General features: G+C 37.1%; 1 non-coding gene across 1 annotated transcript; it reads right to left on the bottom strand.

Annotated features, from left to right (window-relative positions):
• Positions 1 to 15,495: 15,495 nt before the first annotated feature.
• TRNAR-ACG (transfer RNA arginine (anticodon ACG)) lies at positions 15,496 to 15,567 on the bottom strand. Its single transcript has one exon. It is a non-coding gene; the product is annotated as a tRNA-Arg (tRNA).
• Positions 15,568 to 21,989: the final 6,422 nt, after the last annotated feature.

Raw genomic sequence — 21,989 nt, 5'->3', positions numbered from 1 at the left:
TGTCATATCATGGCTGGTTTGTTTGACTTAGCATAATGCTTTCAAGGTTCATCCATGTTGTGGCATGTATCAGAACTTCACTCATTTAATGGTGAATAAATAATATTATTTCACTATTGGGCTTCCCAGGTGGCGCTAATCCACCTGCCAAAGCAGGAGACTAAGAGATACAGATTTGATCCCTGAGTGAGGAAGATCCCTTGGAGGAGGAAATGGCACCCCACTCCAGTATTCTTGCCAGGAGAATCCCATTGACAGAGGAAACCCTGGGAGATAGTGAAGGACAGGGAAGTCTGATGTGCTGCAGTCCATGGGGTTGTAAAGAGTCAGACACAACTTAGTGACTGAACAACAATATTTCACTATATATACAAATTACATTTTATTTATCTATTCATTCATTGATGGATACTTGCTTCTTTTCACCTTTTGACTATTATGACTACTGCTGCAATGAATGCTGGAATACAAAGATCTGTTTGAGACCCTGCTTTCAATTCCTTTGGGTATAATATACCTGGGAATGGAACTGCTAGGTCATACGGCAATTCTATGTTCAGTTTTTTGAGTAATCAACAAACTGTTTTCCATTTTACACTCACACCAACAGTGATGTATAAGACTTCCAATTTTTCCACATTCTTGACAGCACTTATTATTATGATGTTTTTATTATAGTCATCTTAAGTATGAAGTGGTATTTCAATGTGGGTTGCTTTCTCATTTCCCTAACTACTAATGATGCTGAGCACCTTTTCATCTGCTTATTGTCAATTTGCATATCTTCTTTGAGGAATGTCTATTTAATTCTTTGCTGATTTTTTAATTGAGTTGTATGTCTTTTTGTTTTGTAAACAGTGATCAGATTTCAGTCAGTCTTGAATTTTAGCCACGAGCCTCAGATTAACCCTCAAAAGGAAAAGTTAAGCTCAGATTAAAAAAAGACTACTTTTAACTTCTCTGGTCATCAACAAAATAGTACACACTATGGGGAGAGCAAAATGAAGAAACCACTGAAACCAGACAGTACAGTATGAAGGAGTTACCTAAGCTTGCAGTTAGGTACCACTAGCTCCCTGAGAAAGCTATTGAAATGGATTGTGAAACTGACTGATTTAGGAGCAGCATCTTTGGTTTTGAACGCTGGAGAGTTAAAGAGCATGTTTGGGTTGATACAGTACCCACTGCTCATTATAGTACAATCATAAATGCTATAGATGATCCATATACATAACAGGTTATTCCCAAGGGAACAGCCAGCCTGGTGGACTGGATAAAAGCTACTCTAAAGTTTGTTCACCCTGGGAAGAGGGACTCACCCTAAAAATGTCAAGTGGAACTCCCTAGATAAAATAGCTAATATGTTTCATATGCCAGCCATGTGGGATATTATATTCACCTACTGAATAAGCCTGCTACACAGGTCATGGTAAACACTGTGCTTAAGGGGACCCTGTTTCATGGTACCTCATGTAACCTCACTACTACAAAATTGATCTGCTGCTAAGTCACTTCAGTTGTGTCTGACTCTGTCTGACCCCATAGACGGCAGCCCACCAGGCTCCCCCGTCCCTGGGATTCTCCAGGCAAGAACACTGGAGTGGGTTGCCATTTCCTTCTCCAATGCTTGAAAGTGAAAAGTGAAGTGAAGTCGCTCAGTCGTGTCTGACTCCTAGCGACCCCATGGACTGCAGCCTACCAGGCTCTTCCATCCATGGGATTTTCCAGGCAAGAGTACTGGAATGGGGTGCCATTGCCTTCTCCCACAAAATTTATCAACAGTCTGTAAAGTCTTATTGAACCTGCTATCAGCTTCCTCTCATGGGTCTTACAGATGCTAATAACCACAGTGTGTAGAGGCAGAGGAACTAACCACAGTAAGGGGCTAGTCGAGGGACTGGTCACACTAAGATGAAAAATGTTAAATTGTTATTAGGAACTAGAGTGAATAAAGAAAATACTGATAGGCTCGAAACAAAAAGGAAAGAGAAAGGAGAGAGTCAAGAGACTTGTCTCATCAGGGTGGAATACTTTTAATGGTTATTAAGAAATGGAATGAATCAGCCATCATTCCATTTCTTAATAACCATTAAAAGTATTCCACCCTGATGAGACAAGTCTCTTGACTCTCTCCTTTCTCCCAACTAAAATAAATAAATTTATTAAAAAAAAAGAAAAAAAAAGAAATGGAATGAATAAATCAGACATTGGTGGCATTGAAGCAAAGATCTTAATGGAGCTACTGAGAAATTTGTGTGCAGTTCAAGAAGCAACAGTTAGAACCAGACATGGAACAACAGACTGGTTCTAAATTGGGAAAGGAATACGTCAAGGCCGTATATTATCACCCTGCTTATTTAACTTATATGCAGAATACATCATGCAAAATGTCTGGCTGGATGAAGCACAAGCTGGAATCAAGATTGCTGGGGGAAATATCAATAACCTCAAGTATGCAGATGACACCACCCTTATGGCAGAAAGCGAAGAAGAACTAAAGAGCCTCTTGAGGAAAATGAAATAAGAAAGTGAAAAGGTTGGCTTAAAACTCTACATTCAAAAACCAAAGATCATGACATCCGGTCCCATCACTTCATGGAAAATAGATGGGGAAACAATGGAAACAGTGAGAGGCTATTTTTTTGGGCTCTAAAATCTCTGCAGATGGTGACTGCATCCATGAAATTAAAAGACGCTTGCTCCTTGGAAGAATAGCAATGACGAACATAGACAGAATATTAAAAAGCAGAGACATTACTTTGCCAACAAAGGTCCCTTTAGTCAAAGCCATAGTTTTTCCAGTGGTCATGTATGGATGTGAGTTGGACTATAAAGAAAGCTGAGTGCTGAAGAATTGATGCTTTTGAACTGTGGTGTTGGAGGAAACTCTTGAAAGTCCCTTGGACTGCAAGGAGATCCAACCAGTCCATCCTAAAGGAAATCAGTCCAGAATATTCACTGGAAGGACTGAGGCTGAAGCTGAAACTCCAATACTTTGGCCACCTGATGTGAAGAACTGACTCCTTGGAAAAGATCCTGATGCTGGGAAAGATTGAAGGCAGGAGGAGAAGGGGATGACAAAGGATGAGATGGTTGGATGGCATCACTGACTCAACGGACATGAGTTTGAGCAAGCTTTGGGAGTTGGTGATGAACAGGGAAGCCTGGGGTGCTGCAGTCCATGGAGTTAGAAAGTGTCGGACACGACTGAGTGACTGACGTGAACTGAACTGATCAAAGGTTGGGTGGACCAAAGGGACTTCTGGTTCCCCCAACATTAAAGGGTCCCAAACAAGTCTGCTGTATTTACTCTAACTCTGAGAAATTTTAAATGCTCGAAGGCAAAAATTACTATGAGAAACCTGACCTGCAATTACTTAGGGCAATAGGCCAATTAATCAAGATTAATTAAAAACAAAACAAACAAAAAAACAGCCAGTATCCCTTCTCTTGACCTTCCATTACAGACTCAAAGCTTGATACACAAGAGTGGATAAAATTTGTGAGGGGGTGGAGAAGAGACCTTTATTGGAATCCTTTACACAAAACCCCAATATGTTGTGATACCAAAACATATTGCTGAAGCCCTCATGTGTGCTGTGCTATGCTTAGTCGCTCAGTCGTATCCGACTCTTTGTGACCCCATGGACTGTAACCCGCCAGGCTCCACTGCCCATGGGGATTCTCCAGGCAAGAATACTGGAGTAGGTTGCCATTTCATTCTGGGCTTCTATTAAATTGAAAACTTACAAAAGTTGGATGTTTAAACAGTCTTTATGGAAAGAAGTTGCATCCCCTTTGCCTAATTGTTTTGTAGGCTTCCCTGGTGGCTCAGATGGTAAAGCATCTGCCTACAATGCAGAAGACCTGGGTTCGATCCCTGGGTCGGGAAGATCCTCTGGAGAAGGAAATGGCAACCCACTCCAGTACTCTTGCCTGGAAAATCCCATGGACGGAGGAGCCTGGTAGGCTACAGTCCACAAGGTCACAAAGAGTCAGACATGACTGAGCGACTTCACTTTCACTTTTGTAGGAATAAATGTTATGTCTGACGGGGGAATACTTCTTCTGCCTAGTATTGTAAAACCAAATGTGTTGATGAATTCTGAATGCAAAGGGTGATTGAATTAAGGTGAAAGTTTGGAGAACTGCTGTGTTTGAACAGAGTTCATATGAAGGGGTTGTGTCGTTTTTTACCTGGAATGTATCATGGGGATGGATACCGTGATACATTCTGCATGAGGAATGGTTTCTGCAAAATGGAAAAAATATAAATCTGCCCCTCAAACAATATTAATTGGGCATGCTAAATGAAAGCAAATAAAATATTTCAAGTCTACATAGCATAGAATAGACTCGAGTGCTGGCATGAATAAATTCTCCATGGCAAAGTTCTATAAGGAGCTCAGACTGGTGTTTACTGCAAAAGTCTGTGAGTGCTTCCCAGTGATAACCATTAGGACTTTGGACTAGGGAATTTCCATTTTTGAGGCAATTACTAGCCTGCTACTGAACATTAACTGAAACTATCCTTGTGAGTAAAGGGAAAGAATAGTTTTTAAACCCAAAATACTTGTGATATCTTGGGTGATGCTGGAGAAAAACTTTAATGGAGACATCAATGCCCAGAAACTCCACAATAAAATGGAAATGGTTTACATAGGACCATGACTTATGTTCCCCACTGAGGGAACATAAGGAAGGGATACTCATTAGCAGAGAGTCTCCTTTCCCCAGCACTGATTTTGGAAATCCATGAGGAGCTGCTGGATTTTGCTATAACTTGGACATTACTCTATAAAAAGCTCTCAATCAACCAACAAAGAACTTTGTGGTTTATAATAAGCAGGTCTAAAGTGAACAGATAGCATTCTATTTGGAAGGATGCCACCATAACCAAGGAAGATAAAAACAGATCAACTGGGTAGAAGGAATTGCATGCTGCATGTCATGATATTTTGGCTTTTACCTTCTCATTGGCAGTGACCAGTGATCTGGCCATATGGTTAGGCAGAAGGACAATAGAACTGTGGCATATCAAAGGGATATTCATATGGGGCATAGTCCTATGGAAATTATTATGAAAAATTGAGAGATGCATTAAAGTAGGGCACGCCAGTGCCCATCAGAAGAATCTCCTTTCAGCATCTGAGGGTATTTGGAGTTGACAAGCATTTATCTTCATATGCTCTCTTAAGATGGCCACCTGAGTGTGTAAAATAAATTGGATATGTATTGCAGCAAAACAGGGATGGACTATTTCTAGATATATTCTTCTTGCACATTCTGAGGTGTAAAATGCCCATAAGAACTGTTCTGTCTTGAGAAAGAAGAACAGAGCTGGAGAGATCATGCTATAAACTATACTTCCAAGCTACAGTCATCAAAACAGTATGGTACAGGATGAAAACAGATACATAGGTCAATGAAACAGGATAAAAAGCCCAGAAATAAGCTCATGCACTTATGGTCAATTAATCTATGACAAAGGAGGAAAGAATTTACAGTGGAGAAAAGAGAGTCTCTTCAATAAGTGGTGCTGGGAAAACTGGATAGCTACATGTAAAAGAATGGCATTAGAAAAAAAGAAAACAATGACATTAGAACATTCTCTAACATCTTATACAAAAATAAATTCAAAATGGATTAAAAACTGGAATGTAAGACTGGATACTATAAAACTTTTAGAAAAAAACATGGGCAGAACATTCTTTGACATAAATCACAGGAATATTCTTTTGGATCCATCTCTTGAAGTTAAAAACAAAATGAACAAATGAGATCTAATTAAAAATGTTTGCACACCAAAGAAAACCATGGACAAAATGGAAAGACAACTTACTTAATGGGGGGAAATATTGCAAAATGATACAACTGATAAGAGATTAATATCCAACATACATAGATAGTTCATACAACTCAACATCAAAACAAACAAACAATTTAAAAATGAGTCAAAGAACTAATAGACATTATTCTGAAGAGGGAATGCAGATGGCCAACAGACACATGAAAAGATACTCAATGATGCTCAACGTCACTAATCATCAGGGAAATGCAAATCTAAAACACAATGAAATATCACCTCATACTTGTCAGGATGGCTATCATCAAAAATAATACAAACAACAAATGCTGGAAAGGATCTGAAGAAAAGGGAGCCAACCGTCATACATTGTTGGTAGGAACATAAATCAGTACAGTCACTGTGGAAAACAGTATGGAGGTGTCTCAAAAATCTAAAAATAGAACTACCATATGACCCAGCAATTCCACTCCTGGATATATATCAAAAAAAAAAAAAAACCCACCCAAAACACTGATTGGAAAAGATACATGCATCCCAATGTTCATAGCAGAATTATTTACAATAGCTAAGACATGGAAGCAACCTAAGCATCAATCAACAGATGAATGGATAAAGAAGAGGTCCAACTCTTTGCGACCCCTGGGCTATGATGGTGGTGGTAAGTCACTCAGTTGTGCCCAATTCTTTGTGACCCTATGGAATGTAGCCCACCAGGATCCTCTGTCCATGGATTCTCCAGGCAAGAATACTGGAGTGAGTTGCCATTTCCTCCTCCAGGGGATCTTCCCAACCCAGAGATCAAAACCAGGTCTCCTGCATTGCAGGGGGATTCTTTACCAGTTGAGCGACAAGGAAAGCCCAAAGGAGAGGTGGTATATATAAGAACATTAGAATACTACTCAGACATTAAAAAAAAATCTGTTACTTGCAGCAACATGGATAGACATGGAGGGCATTATGCTAAGTGAAATAAGTTAGAGAAAGACAAGTACTGTATAATATCACTCAAATGTGGAATCTAAAGAAATACAACACTAGAGAATATAAAAACAGAAGAAGACACAGATATAGAGAACAAACTAGTGGTTACCAGTGGCAGGGGACAATTCAGGGATGGGGGAATTGGAAGTTCAAACTATTGCATTTTCTCAGTGACTTTGGTTCACTAGGGAAATGAATAGGACTTAAGTAAGGATAAAACAGGATATGGAGGTGATGTCTGTTCAAATTATCCTGTTATAAGCTGTTCTAAATCCATACCACTTGCTATAATGCCACTTGACTCTGTTGTCATTTTATACTTATTCTTTTGTCTGCTTAATACTAATTACATCTCCATTATGAGACTGTATGTATCATATTCACTGCTGAATCTCCAAGATCTGGCATAGTACCTGGAATATCATCAGTGCTCAATATTTATTTGTGGAATGAATAAATGGATCAATGAATGAAACAAATATACAGAGACAAAAATGGAAGGGCACTGAGGGTAGGAGAGAGGCTTTAGGTGTTGAAAATTTTTTAAAAAGCCTTCTTTAAACTGACTTAAGAAGACCCTAGAATAGTTTTACTATGATTGTAAAAAAAATATCATTTATATTCTATCAGTTCATGAGTTCCTTCATAGTTTTACCTTCCAACTTTTAACTTGCTTTTCATCAACAAACAACTTGAAAATGTACCATAAAACCAGTGTGTCACATTCTACTGCTGCACTAACCACGTAAGGAACAGAAGCAGGGGAATGTGCCCTTTATGTGGATTTTCAACTGAGAGTAAAACATTGCTTTGAGCCTTCCAAATCTCTCTGTAATACAGTGCTGACAGATTGGAAAGTTAATTCATAACCTTGCAAACTTTTTTTTCCCAAAAATCACAGAAAGAAGGGACTCATTTTTAAAAACATATCTGAACCATCCAAATAGCTTTATGTACTTGTAAATGGTTCAATCTCAGCTATTCCTTGTTATCAAGTATCTCTTTATATATGCAATTAAAATAATCCATCACTATTCTGACATTAACAGCAGTCTAATACAGCCTTCTCCTTCAAAGAAATAACATTTCACTTGTCAATCAGCAAATATCTTAAGGTATCTTTTAAAATTTGCTGAGCAGAACACACAATGAACTGAACATCATCCATATCTATAAACTTTCAATTAAGAGGTACTCAGAGCTAAATCATTAAAAGAATGATATAACTTGTATTGCATGTATTTGATGATTTTCACGTTGTGCTAAGCTTACAGTAACTTTCATAAAGTAGAATAAAGAAATAAGCTTATTCTTTTAGTAAAAGATGACAAAATTATAAATGTATAGTAATGGATATAAATGATTTCTTTCTTTTAGGAAGCAAACTACTTCAAGTAAAAACATCTTAATAGAGAAAATGTAAGATAACTCTCAACTATTCCTAAATGACACAGAAAATAAATGATTTGCTACCTAGGGCTAGTTTCTTTTCCTGTCATTGTGATTAAAATGTCTATTATTAGAGCTGCTCATTTTACTTTTAAAAAGGTATCCTAAATCTTCTGAATATTTCACTTTCCTCTTTCACTTTCATCAAGAGGCCTTTTAGTTCTTCTTCACTTTGTGCCATAAGGGTGGTGTAATTCTGCATATCTGAGGTTTATTGATATTTCTCTTGGCAATCTTGATTCCAGCTTGTGCTTCATCCAGCTCAGCATATCTCATGATGTACTCTGCATATAAGTTAAATAAGCAGGGTGACAATATACAGCCTTGACGTACTCCTTTTCCTATTTGGAACCAGTCTGTTGTTCCATGTCCAGTTCTAACTGTTGCTTCCTGACCTCCATACAGATTTCTCAGGAGGCAGGTCAGGTGGTCTGGTATGCCCATCTCTTGATGAATTTTCCACAGTTTGTTGTGATCCACACAGTCAAAGGCTTTGTCATAGTCAATAAAGCAGAAATAGATGTTTTTGAGGAACTCTCTTGCTTTTTCAATGATCCAACCGATGTTGGCAATTTGATCTCTGGATCCTCTGCCTTTTCTAAAACCAGCTTGAACATCTGGAAGTTCATGGTTCACATATTGCTGAAGCCTGGCTCGGAGAATTTTGAGCCTTACTTTACTAGCATGCGATATGAGTGCAATTTTGCGGTAGTTTGAATATTCTTTGGTGTTATCATTCTTTGGGATTGGAATGAAAACTGACCTTTTCCAGTCCCATAGCCACTGCTGAGTTTTCCAAATTTGCTGGCATATTGGGTGCATATTCAGAAGATTTAGCATATTAAAAAGCAGAGATATTACTTTACCAACAAAGGTCCATCTAGTCAAGGCTATGCTTTTTCCAGTAGTCATGTATGGATGTGAGAGTTGGACTATAAAGAAAGCTGAGTGCCAAAGAATTGATGCTTTTGAACTGTGGTGTTGGAGAAAACTCTTGAAAGTCCCTTAGACTGCAAGGAGATCCAACCAGTCCATCCTAAAGGAAATCGGTCCTAAATATTCATTGGAAGGACTGATGCTGAAGCTCTAATACTTTGGCCACGTGATGTAAAGAGCTGACTCACTGGAAAAGACCCTGATGCTGGTAGGAGGAGAAGATTGAAGGCAGGAGGAGAAGGGGAAGGCAGGGGATGAGATGATTGGATGGCATCACCAACTCAATGGAAATGAGTTTGAGTAAGCTCTGGGAGATGGTGATGGACAGGGAGGCCTGACGTGCTGCAGTCCATGGGGTTGCAAAGAGTTGGACACGACTGAGGGACTGAACTGAACTGAACTGCAATCTTATGAAATTTAAATGTGGTGTGATTCGGCTAATAAAGTAGATCACCATTAGTGTCATATTATTTAGCTTTCACATAATGTAGAGAAACATGTTGTAAATATGTATTTGTAAATATTGTATATTTTTCAACTAATTATTTTAGCTATAGTTACTTTTCATGCTTTGCCCATTAACCTTTATACTAGTGTGTATAACCACTTCATGTTAAGTGGTTAACATACCACCACCACCATATTGCAGTGTTAGAGTATTATGAATTTGACTGCATACTTACCAGTGCAGTGTGTTGTATATTTTAATATGCTTCTTGTTAATAATTAGCATCCTTTCATTTCAACTTGCAGAACTCATTTCAGCATTTCTCGTAAGGCAGGTCTAGAAGTGAGAAACTCCATCAGTTTCTGTTTTATTTGGGAAAGTCTTTATCTCAACTTCATTTCTAAAGACAATTTTTCTGGGTAAGGTATTCTTGGTTAGAAGTTTTTCTTTTAGCACTTTGAATATATCATCCCACTCTCCTGTCCTATAGATTTTTGCTGAGACATCTGCACAAAGCCTTGTGGAGATTCTTGGTTTCACTTCTAGCCAACACTGAGTAAAGATCAATTTTTAAACATTTTACTAAGCTAGTAGATATAAAATAATGCTTTATTTAAAAGATGCCTTTATTTATCAACAAAGTAGAATATTAGCCTGTTGATTCAAAACAGTGTACTTATTTATTACTTGTTTCCAGTTTTTTTTAATGAGTTTTCAAATTTTATGTTTTCACTCACATTTAAGCTATCACTCACCATTACTAACTCATTGTCAAGTATGTTTTCTTTGTAATCACACTATCTTAAAGTATCCTTCCCATATATTTATTTATTTTCAGTTTCCACTTTTATAATGTAATCTTCCATGTAAGCAGGAACCTTGTCTTTTCTTGTCTTTTCTTGTCTTTTCCCACCATTGTACTCTCAGTGCTGGTAACATAGTAAGCACTTGATAAATGCTTGAAGACATGATGAAACAATGGTCTATGTTAGGCATTTCAGGGCATAATTTCATCAGCTGTTTCTTGTGAAGCTCCACTGTGGTTTAAAATAGTTAATGTGCTTTCTTAAAAACCTCAGTATTCTCAGTAAGTCTTTTAGACACTAAGAAATGAAATCAGTGTGTCTACATCTTGTTCAGTCTTGTTTCTTTTATTCTTAGTGAATCTATACTGATGTTGTTTGCAAAAATGTAGGTTGCAAGGACAGGAATGTGACTTTTCTAATTAATTTCTGTGTCCTCTTCCCAAATACTTAGGGCAATATCACAGACACACTGGAGAGTGAAAAATTATTAACTTATAACAACAGTTTTGATGATCTGGTTCTTACAAAGAAAGAATGTCATTCTAGAAAGCTCCATAGACTTCTATTTTAATATAAATAAAACACTGTGATAGTAGACATTTACAGAGTTAATGCTAATTTCAGCTTCACAGATTTATTAGCATACATTTAAAAAAACAGAAAATGTATTTCTGCACAAATACATTTTCCTGAAAGGCACAAATCACAAACAGAAATAAACATTATGAATGTATCACATGGACTTCCCTGGAGTTCCACTGGTTAAGAAACCACCTGCCAATGCAGGAGACATGGGTTCAATCCCTGGTCCGGGAACCTCCTACATGCCATGGGGCAGCTAAGCCCACATGCTGCAAATACTGAAACCAACACAATGAGAAGCCCAAGAACCGCAACTAGAGAGTAGCCCTTCCTTGCCACAACTAGAGAAAGCCCACGTGCAGCAATGAAGATCTAGCATAACCAAAAATAAATTTAAAAAACAAATAAGTAAATATTTTTAAAAATGGGAGTAAGGGGATGGGATCAAAGGAGAAATTATGGGATTTCTGCTTACATGGGATGGTAGATACTTAGAAGAAAAGAGATTTGATTGATTTGTACAAAGTTGATGAAAATTGATCATATTGATTATTTATGACTATTTTTGTTAAATATATTTTAATGATCTGATTATGTGGCTTCCCCAGTAGCTTGTGAATTTTTTGAGAAGTCTTATATTCTATTCATCTCTATGCCAGTTCTTGAATAGTACCTTGAATATAATGACACATAGTTTCCACTCAGTGTAGCTTTGATCAATGAATAGATTAATTAATTCAGGAAAATATTCAGATGAAGGGAATGAATTTTAATGAGTTTACCAAGCCATTATATTTTTTTCTCGTTTAGGATGACTTTTGAATCTCAAAAGCAAAAACAAAAATTAACAGGAAAAAGGGAAAGAATTACTTCATTGAATCAACATGTACTGAACTGTGCTAAGTGATTTAGGAAATACTAAAAAAAGAAAAAAAAAGAAAACATGTTCCCTAGCAATATGAAAAATGTAACTATAATAGAATATTCTGTTATAATGGTTGAAATATTCTATTTTAATTCAAATACTTTGGTCAAGTAATAATTTCTTTATATCTGTAGATTTCTTGTTCAAATGATTTGTGACGTGTACAAACTTTGAATTAAATGGCAAATATATTTCTGTACTTGTACGTCTTTTTACTAAATGTTCAGTGGCTAGAGTCCATTTCAGTGACTATATTTACCATTTGACATAAAATTACTTACCTTTTAAAATAAATGTACATGGTGTTAAAGTATACCTTGTGCTAATCATACTTTCAATCTGTACTTTTGTGACTCATAACATATTTTTGGAATTAAAATATTCTTGGAATAATTTAATGGTACATTTTCCCCCATTTAGCACTTTTTTGTTTAATTTATTTCTCAATTTTAGCTGACATTAAAAAGAACATTTTAAAATTTAACAAACATGACATTTTTCTAAAAGAAATAAGAACCTGAATGACTCAAGCATGCTTCAGTTTCTTTTCACCATGTATAGCAAAGATAGATAATGTCAATTCTGGTTTCTAAACAATAATGACCGAAAAAAATCAGCCTCTAAATGAAAATAATCTTACCTTCAAAATATGAGCACACATTGTGATATACTGTGAGAATGTTCAGGTGGAAGATATTTTATCATGCCTATTAAACTAAAATTTTAAACAGTGAGAGCTGAGGCAATTCATTTTATCAAAAATATTTGTAAAGTTATCAAAAACGTGTCTATAGGATGCAATTGAGAGAAATGGAATGATACCCTTGAAATTCTCCAGAATAAGAGTGTCAACTGAATGGCTTACAGAAGTGGGAGATACATAAAACATTGGATGTTGCTTTGTGAGGAGTTGTTGTTGTTTAGTCACTAAGTCATGTCTGACTCTTTGCGACCCCATGAACTGTAGCCCACCAGACTCCTCTGTCCATGAGGTCTCCAGGCAAAAATAGTAAAGTGAGTTGCCATTTCTTTCTCCAGGGGATCTTATCAGCCCAGGGATCAAACCCACATTCCTGCGTTGCAAGCAGATTCTTTACCACCAAGGCACCACCAAGGCACGTGGGAAACCCTTGGTAAAGTTAGAAAGAGTATTTAATATTCCCTTTATGGAGCCTGGTAGGCTACAGTCCATGGGGTCGCAAAGAGTCGGACACGACTGAGCAACTAAACAAACAAACAAACAAACATGAGTCCACAGAATTTATTTAATGGCTGTTAGACAGGTTTTTAAGCAGAATGGAAATCTCTGGCATGGAAGAGGGGAAATACATCACTTCAGTTAGTAGAAAGAGAATGTGTTAGATCAGTGAAATCAGAAACATGTACAGGTGAGATACTGGAGAACAGCAGATAGGAAAAGGAAATGGAGGTAACAGTACAGTTCAACAGTAAGTTGAACTCTTACAACCATAGGAGTAAGGTGAGTCAAGAACACAGTTGAGTTTCACTGAATTAAGCAGAAGTTATATTAATAACTGAGACTGAATTGCACAGAACCCACTTCTAGTTGCCCTAGTTATTTCCTGCTCCCTTTATATTTATAATATAATGAAAACCAAGTTTATTCAAATGAAGCAAATAGGAATCAGAAAGCTGGCCAGTAATCAGTAAAATATGATCCAGTTAATTCCAGCTTCAGGAAAAAGCTAGGAAGGAATGTGGTAGGGGTCTTGTTCCATAGATAAAATATAAGATTATATAGAGACGGATTTAAATTGTACATAAAAAGAACCTGCATACAAGAGGTTATTTTAGATACCACACTGTTGTACCACTCAATTGATTTTATCTTAGTCAATGTCAATAAACTAAATATTTCATGAGTCCATGTCACCGTATCCCTGACACTCTTAGCCATTGCTCCCTAAGAGGAAACCCTAGCACTTACAGAAGGCACAGCTCTTTGCCTTGATATGGTGGCTTATGTAAAGCAGTTTGGATTGCTAACAATTGTGGCAGCTTGCTTGTTTGATTGGTCTCCATGGTGTCTGATGCTACAAAAGAGGATTAATTCTATCCTAAGGGGATAGGATAGAGAGACGAAGAGTTGAAATGTTTAAAAAATTCTTTGTGTCAAAGATTTCAATATGTGTTGGGGCAATTTTCACTACAGAGATTGACAGTATTGCTTATGGCATTTTCTTTACAATTAATTATATTTTTCAGATACATACATGTCAGAACAGCTCAGTTAAGGAAGGCTTTTCAAAACGAGATGGCTTTTTGCAGTTTTATAGCTGCACTGACAGGCACAAGAAGAAGTTTAGTGACAAGGTCAAGCAATGAATCAGAGATCCGCAAGGGTCCTGGGTATCATCAGATCTTGTCAGTGTAACTACTTTGCTTGTAAATCACCGTGTTTTGTACTGGAAAAGACTCAGCAATATTTGCTTAAGGAAACCTTTTGAAATTGTCTTTTTTTTAGACAATGTAGTAACATGGATTTTTTTTTTTAACACTCTACCAGAAATTCTTAACCTCTGAGTTATTTAAAAGCCAGTCATGCATCATTTTCACAGAAAAGCTACTTGGGCATTTTTGTGCATGTGGCAATAGGCTAGTTGACTATTTGGAAATTTAACATGTGCAACACACTCAAATATTGGCAAAGAATTATTTCTAGAGCTATTTAGAATAATTATCCAGTATATGCATTGCTAAATGCAAGTATATACTTCTCTGAGGAAAGCATGTTAATATTAGTTCATTGAGCTCTATCTCAGGTTGGTCAGGCAAGGATGAATTTAAAACCAACAAGACATGGCCCCTGGCCTAGGGACTTGACAGACTAACAAGACTGACATACAAGGAAGCAAACATATGAGTTTAAGGTATTGCTGGAACATGGGGAGGTGTGGTCCCTGCCTCAGACTTTCACATTCTGAGACTAAGCAGCCCAGGAGATTCCACAGGGATTACTACATTAGGGGATAGTCAGGCTGCAGTGTAGTCGCTGTAACTATAAATTGCATGTGACAATCAAAGTAAATATGCTGCAGAAGAAAGTATGATACATAGACTTCATGGTGTTCAGCAAATTCCTTTGATGTTCTGAGGTTTAAAAAAAAAAACGAAATATGAAAGAAAATAAATATTTTCAAAGTCCCATCCAGCAACAGTATTCTAATCTATAAAAAGTATAGTTACAAACTAAAAATTCCTAGTAATCTGAAAAATCTAAATGTTTAGGCTGAATAGTTGAGATTAGCAAAGAGTACACATAATTGTTTAAAAGTGAAAAGATGTTATTTATAGTTATGGTTCCCATTTTGAAATTTTTCTTTACAATGCAAATCCAATGACTGCTTTCATTTGGAACCCATCCAATTTTACTGATCCCCAAATAAATCTAAGTAAATAAATATAGTGAAAGTGAAGTCTCTCAGTCGTGTCCGACTCTTTGTGACCCCATGGACTATAGCCTGCCAGGCTCCTCTATCCATGGGATTTTCCAGGCAAGAATACTGGAGCTGGTTGCCATTTCCTTCTCCAGGAGATCTTCCCGACCCAGGGATTGAACCTGGGTCTCCCGCATCGTAGGCAGACGCTTTACCGTCTGAGCCACCAGGGAAGTCTAAATAAATATAGGCCAATTTTAAATTGACATCTTCTCAAAACCCTAAAATTCAAATTCTAAAGTCCTTTTCTACAAAACAGAATTCTTGTATTGTGATTTCAAGAATTCTCACTAATAAAATCACTACACTTTCTACTAAAAGTATTGATTACTCTATTGAGATAGTCCTTGAGATTCTCACTGAAGTTCTTTCCAGGCCAGCAGTGTTAACAGCAATGGGCCACAGTGACTTTGAACTTAATATATTCCTTTCCTTAACTCCCATGATAATTTACTTGAATAGATATGACATATCTTCTGGCAATATTTATATGAATATAAGAATATAAGATATTAAAAAATATGTAACATTTCAAACTTCTTTTACTGAGCTGTTTCCATGGGAACTGAAGGCAGGTACTGAAAATTGAAACTTTTTTTTCCTTATTAGCTAGATATGAGGCCTTTTCTTAGAGATTCTGCTGCACAAGAGCTAAAATCACTAACTTCATTAATTATAGACATTAATTGCTTAACTGAATTCCTTAAAGGTCAAGGGAGGAAACATAAAATGTATTTTAGGCAATTTGACTTTAAACACATCACCTTTATAAAAGGCCAAATCAAAAATTCTAAATTACCATCAATACAAAGTACCTGCAGATGTTTTAATTTTAATTATAACACATAGATCAAAAATTAAGGAGACTCATTCTAAATGAATCTATGCAATAGATTTCAGGCTAATTTTGTGACTATTTAGAGTTGCCCATAAAGAGGAATAAACTATTTTAATAGATTTTTCCAATAAAATTACCTAGATGTCATTCTAATAATAGGAAACATAAAGAATTCCATCTTGTCCTGGAAAAGTTTACTGTAGTTTTTCTTTCCTTTTTTTCCTTCCTATTTTCCTCCCAGATAAAGTTTCTGTAAGATTCTAATATTATGCCAAGCATATTAGAGAAATATAAAATGCCCTGCCTTCAGAGAGTCTACAATCTAGTGGCCGAGTCTTACAAGGTAAGTCAGTGTCTGACTGAGTTGTTGTTCAGTCAGTAAGTTATGTCCGCCTCTTTGTGACCCCATGGACCTCAGCACACCAGGCTTCCCTGTCCTTTACTATCTCCTGGAGTTTGCTCAAACTCATGTCCATTGAGTTGGTGATGCCATTCAACCATCTCATTCTCTGTTGTCCCCTTCTCCTATCGCCTTCAATCTTTCCCAGCATCAGGGTCTTTTCCAGTGAGTCAATTCTTCGCATCAGGTGGCCAAAGTATTGGAGTTTCAACTTCCTCTTGCCTTCAATCTTTCCCAAAATCAGGATCTTTTCCAATGAGTCAGCTCTTCACGTCAAGTGGCCAAAGTATTGGAGCTTCAGCTTCAGCATGAGTCCTTCCAATGATTTCTTTTAGGACTGACTGATTTGATCCCCCTTGCAGTCCAAAGAACTCTCAAGAGTCTTCTCCAACACAACAGTATGAAAGCATCAATTCTTCAGCATTCAGCCTTCTTTATGGTCCAACTTGCACATCTGTACATGACTACTGGAAAAACCACAGCTTTGACTATGTAGAAACAACCAGTCCAGGTTAGAAAACAGGAAACTGACACTTCTGGGAGGACGATATCTAAGTTTTAAAAAAATGGAAATTTATGGGTTATATAATGTTTAAGGACATTTGGACAAATTATTAATAGATGTTTTACTGATACATTGGACATTGTGAGAAAAAGGGAGCAAGAGATACTTAAAAGCCAATGCGAGGATGGAGAACAAGGAGGAGATTAATAATTTCAGAACAAATGAAATGTTTTTAGAGAAAGTAAATGTAGTCAGTGCTACCAAGGCTATTGCCCGCAATCATACTCTTGCCCAAACTAATCATATCCTCTAGCTGTGTTAACATTGCAGGAACAACTGTCTAATCACAAGAAAACTGGTGCAAGCTGGTTCAACTCCAAAAGTGGGACAAAGGTTGTCCTACAGCTCTTTACTATCTCATTATAATAGTAAGATCTCTGCCCATCCACACCATCATAAGTCAGTCAGCTTCCAAACCAGATGCCAAAGGACCATACAAGGGCAGGAAAGAAGTGGCACCTGAGTCCCAGGAAGAACTGTGCCTTTTCCCAGAAAGCCAATACATAACCTCACTAACCTTGTCTTAAAAATCTTAAGTTGATCGTCTTTTGTCAAGAAGATGATTTGTAAACTAAGTTCCCACCTCTGCATTCTCTGGCCAGTGAATAAAGCCCCTGAGGTTTCAGCTTCAGCATTGATTTCCTTATTGGATGTGCAAATTCAAAGGGAAAAAGAACCTCCCTGAACTGAGCCGGAGGGGTTTCTGTTTAGCTAAGGGCTCAAGAGGTGGGCCCTGAACTGCACCAGAACCCAAGTATGAGTCCATAAATCTAATTAATTAACAATAATCAAAGTATTGTTGTGGTTGTTTAGTCTCTGAGTCATGAACAGTTCTTCTGCAACCCCCTGGACTGTAGCCCACAAGGCTCCTCTGTCCATGGGATTTCTCAGGCAAGAACACTGAAACAGGTTGCCACTTCCTTCTCCAGGGGATCTTCCTAACTCAGGGATTGAACTTGCGTCTCCTGCTTGGCAAATGGATTTTTTACTACTGAGCCACCAGGGAAGCCAGTTCAAACTCTGGTTCAAGAATTAAATAACATTTACATCATTACTAAAGCTAAGGTTGAATACAGTTGCCCTTCTGTATTTGCGGGTTCCCTATCCATGACCACTGATCAAAAATACTTTTTTAAAAAATGTCCAGTTCAGTTGAGTTCAGTCACTCAGTTGTGTGGATTCTTTGAAACCCCATGGAGTGCAGCATTCTAGGCCTCCCTGTCCATCACCAACTCCGGAGTTTACTCAAACTCATGTCCATCAAGTCGGTGATGCCATTCAACCATCTCATTCTCTGTCATCCCCTTCTTCTCCCACCCTCAAGCTTTCCCAGCATCAGGGTCTTTTCAAATGAGTCAGCTCTTCGCATCAGGTGGCCAAAGTACTGGAGATTCAGCTTCAACATCAGTCCTTCAAATGAACACTCAAGACTGATCTACTTTAGGATCGACTGATTGGCTCTCCTTGCAATCCAAGGAACTCTCAAGAGTCTTCTCCAACACCACATTTCAAAAGCATCAATACTTCAGCGTTCAGCTTTCTTTATAGTCCAACTCTCACATCCATACATAACTACTGGAAAGACCATAGCCTTGACTAGATGGACCTTTGTTGGCAAAGTAATATCTCTGCTCTTTAATATGCTGTCTAGGCTGGTGATAACTTTCCTGCCAAGGAGCAAGCATCTTTTAATTTCATGGCTGCAGTCACCATCTGCAGTGATTTTGGAGCCCAAAAAAGTAAAGTCTGCCACTGTTTCTACTATTTTCCCATCTACTTGCCATGAAGTGATGGGACTGGATGCTATGATCTTAGTTTTCTGAATGTTGAGCTTTAAGCCAACTTTTTCACTCTCCTCTTTCACTTTCATCAAGAGGCTCTTTAGTTCCTCTTCACTTTCTGCCATAAGGGTGGTGTCATCTGCCTATCTGAGGTTATTGGTATTTCTCCCAGCAATCTTGATTCCAGCTTGTGCTTCCTCCAGCCCAGCATTTCTCATGATGTACTCTGCATATAAGTTAAATAAGCAGGGTGACAATATACAGCCTTAATGTACTCCTTTTCCTATTTGGAATCAATGCCAAAGAATGTTCAAACTACCACACAATTGCACTCATCTCACACACTAGTAAAGTAATGCTCAAAATTCTCCAAGCCAGGCTTCAACAATATGTGAACCGTGAACTTCCAGATGTTCAAGCTGATTTTAGAAAAGGCAGAGGAACCAGAAATCAAATTGTCAGCATCCATTGAATCATTGAAAAAGCAAGAGAGTTCCAGAAAAAACATCTACTTCTGCTGTATTGACTATACCAAAGCCTATGTCTGTGAGGATCCCAATAAACCATGGAAAATTCTGAAAGAGATGGGAGTATCAGACCACCTGACCTGGCTCTTGAGAAACCTGTATGCATGTCAGGATGCAACAGTTAGAACTGGACATGGAACAACATATTGATTCCAAACAGGAAAAGGAGTACATCAAAAATATCCAGAAAGTTCCAAAAATATGGGAGCTATATACACAGAAATTGCACTGTACATTTAACTATTTACAGAGTATTTACTTTGTATTAGGTATTATAAATAACCTAGAGAGGATTTAAAGTATAAAGGAGGATGTGTGTAGCCTAACTGTAAACACTACATCATTTATTACATAAAGGATTTGAGCATCAACAGATTTTGGTTTCCTCGATGGGGACGGGAGCATGGTCCTAGAATGAAATCCCACTGCAGATACCAAGGGGTAATTGTAGTGGTTTAATAGCAACAACAAAAAACTATGATATAACCACATGAGAAAATTGGCTTGGGAAAGTAGAGAGGACTATAATATAAAAAGATAAATCTTCAAATATCATAATGTGTTTTCAATAGTAAGTAGATCATGTCTGAAGCTGATGAATCCAAAAAGAACAACTTTTGTAATTACTTATAAATATGGCAGTTAATAACAATTGAAACAGCTATAATAATTGAATTGATTGCCACTCAAGAGCAGAACTAAGGTACAGGGAGGAGTGGAACAGATGAAAACGTATTATGATTATAAACCTTTTCGTTTTTTAATTATGTGCATGAATAAATTGGTAAAATATAAATTGATTCACACTTTAAATAATATTCATAATTTAAACAATAAAGGAATATACAAATAATGTAAAATTCCCTGAATACTCTGTCCAATTTCAATTAGCCAGAATATTTTATTAAATCTATAAGTTCTACCATAATATGTGCCTCATATTATTGGTTGAATGATCTATTGGTATTATGCTAAACACATAGTATGCTATTATCTAGTAAACTTGTTTGGAATTTTTTCTTTACTAGTCTCTGTTCTGAGTGCTTTTATATATATTAAATTATATTATTTCATTTTATTTCATTTTCATAACAACCCTCAAGGTAGTTACATATAGTATAAAATTTAATTAGGTCATAAATCCATTGGTTAAGTAATATTCTCCTTTTGAGGTTAGGAAACAGAGGCAGCAACAACCCAAACTATATAGCTGTTCAACCACTTAGGGAATGAAATCCAAGTTTTCTTGATTACAATGTCTTTGCTGAGTGCTAGATAATATGATATTTATTAAGCAAGTAGCATGGATTCTGGCTCAGAGGTGGTACTCAGTGAATACTGTATATGAATATTAATCTACATAAAGAATATCAGTATATTTTTTATAAAAGCCTCCTCACTGTGTATAGTAAAGGGCTGAATTTGTTAAGGTTAATAAGCAAAATTTAAAATTTCCGCAGTGTATCTGGTTCTTTATTTGATATAGCATTCTCACCAGGGGCTTCCCTGTGGCACTCGTGGTAAAGAACCCACCTGAAAATGTAGGAGATATAAGAGATGCAGTTTTGACCCCTTAGTTGCGAAGATACCCTGGAGGAGAGCATGGCAAACCACTCCACTATTCTTGCCTGGAGAATCCCCATGGACAGAGAAGCCTGGTGGGCTATAGATCATAGAGTTGTACAGAGTCAGTCACAACTGAAGAGACTTACCACATGTACCCATTTTATAGTTACTTACCTGCATTTGTCACAGATACAATTTCTACGTGAAATCTATATGACTTAAACATATTTTTACTTAGTATCTCACTGTATATTCATTTTTTTTTTTTTTTATAAATTTATTTATTTTAGTTGGGGGCTAATTACTTTACAATATTGTATTGTAATAGTTTTTGCCATACATTGACAAGAATCAGCCATGGGTTTACATGTGTTCCCCTTCCCGAACCCCCCACCCACCTCCCTCCCCCTCTCATCCTTCTGGATCATCCCATTGCCCCGGCCCTGAGCCCTTGTCACATGCATCGAACATGGAATGGTGCTCTGTTTCACATATGACAATACACATGTCTCAATGCCATTCTCCCAGAACGTCCCACCCTCACCTTCTCCCTCAGAGTCCATAAAATTGTTCCATGCATCTGTGTCTCTTATTCTGTCTCGCATATAGGGTTATCGTTACCATCTTTCAGATTCCATATATATGCATTAGTATACTGTATTGTTGTTTTTCTTTCTGGCTTACTTCACTCTGTATAATGTATATTCATTTAAAAGGAGGTAAACGTCACATATACTGATTTTGAAATTAAAAGTGAAATTACTGCAGAAAAATATGGAAATAATGAGGTCTCATTTTTATACTAGAGATAGTGTCTCTGTGTGTGATATATGATTTTATATATATATATATATATATATATATATATATATATATATATAGAGAGAGAGAGAGAGAGAGAGAGAATTTCTAAAAGAT

Source organism: Giraffa tippelskirchi, chromosome X, assembly GCF_054371585.1.
Source record: "Giraffa tippelskirchi isolate mGirTip1 chromosome X, T2T-mGirTip1v1.2.pri, whole genome shotgun sequence".
NCBI classification, from domain to species: Eukaryota; Metazoa; Chordata; class Mammalia; order Artiodactyla; family Giraffidae; genus Giraffa; species Giraffa tippelskirchi.
Note: the sequence above shows the minus strand (reverse complement) of the source record. Positions and strands in the feature narration are given on the sequence as shown.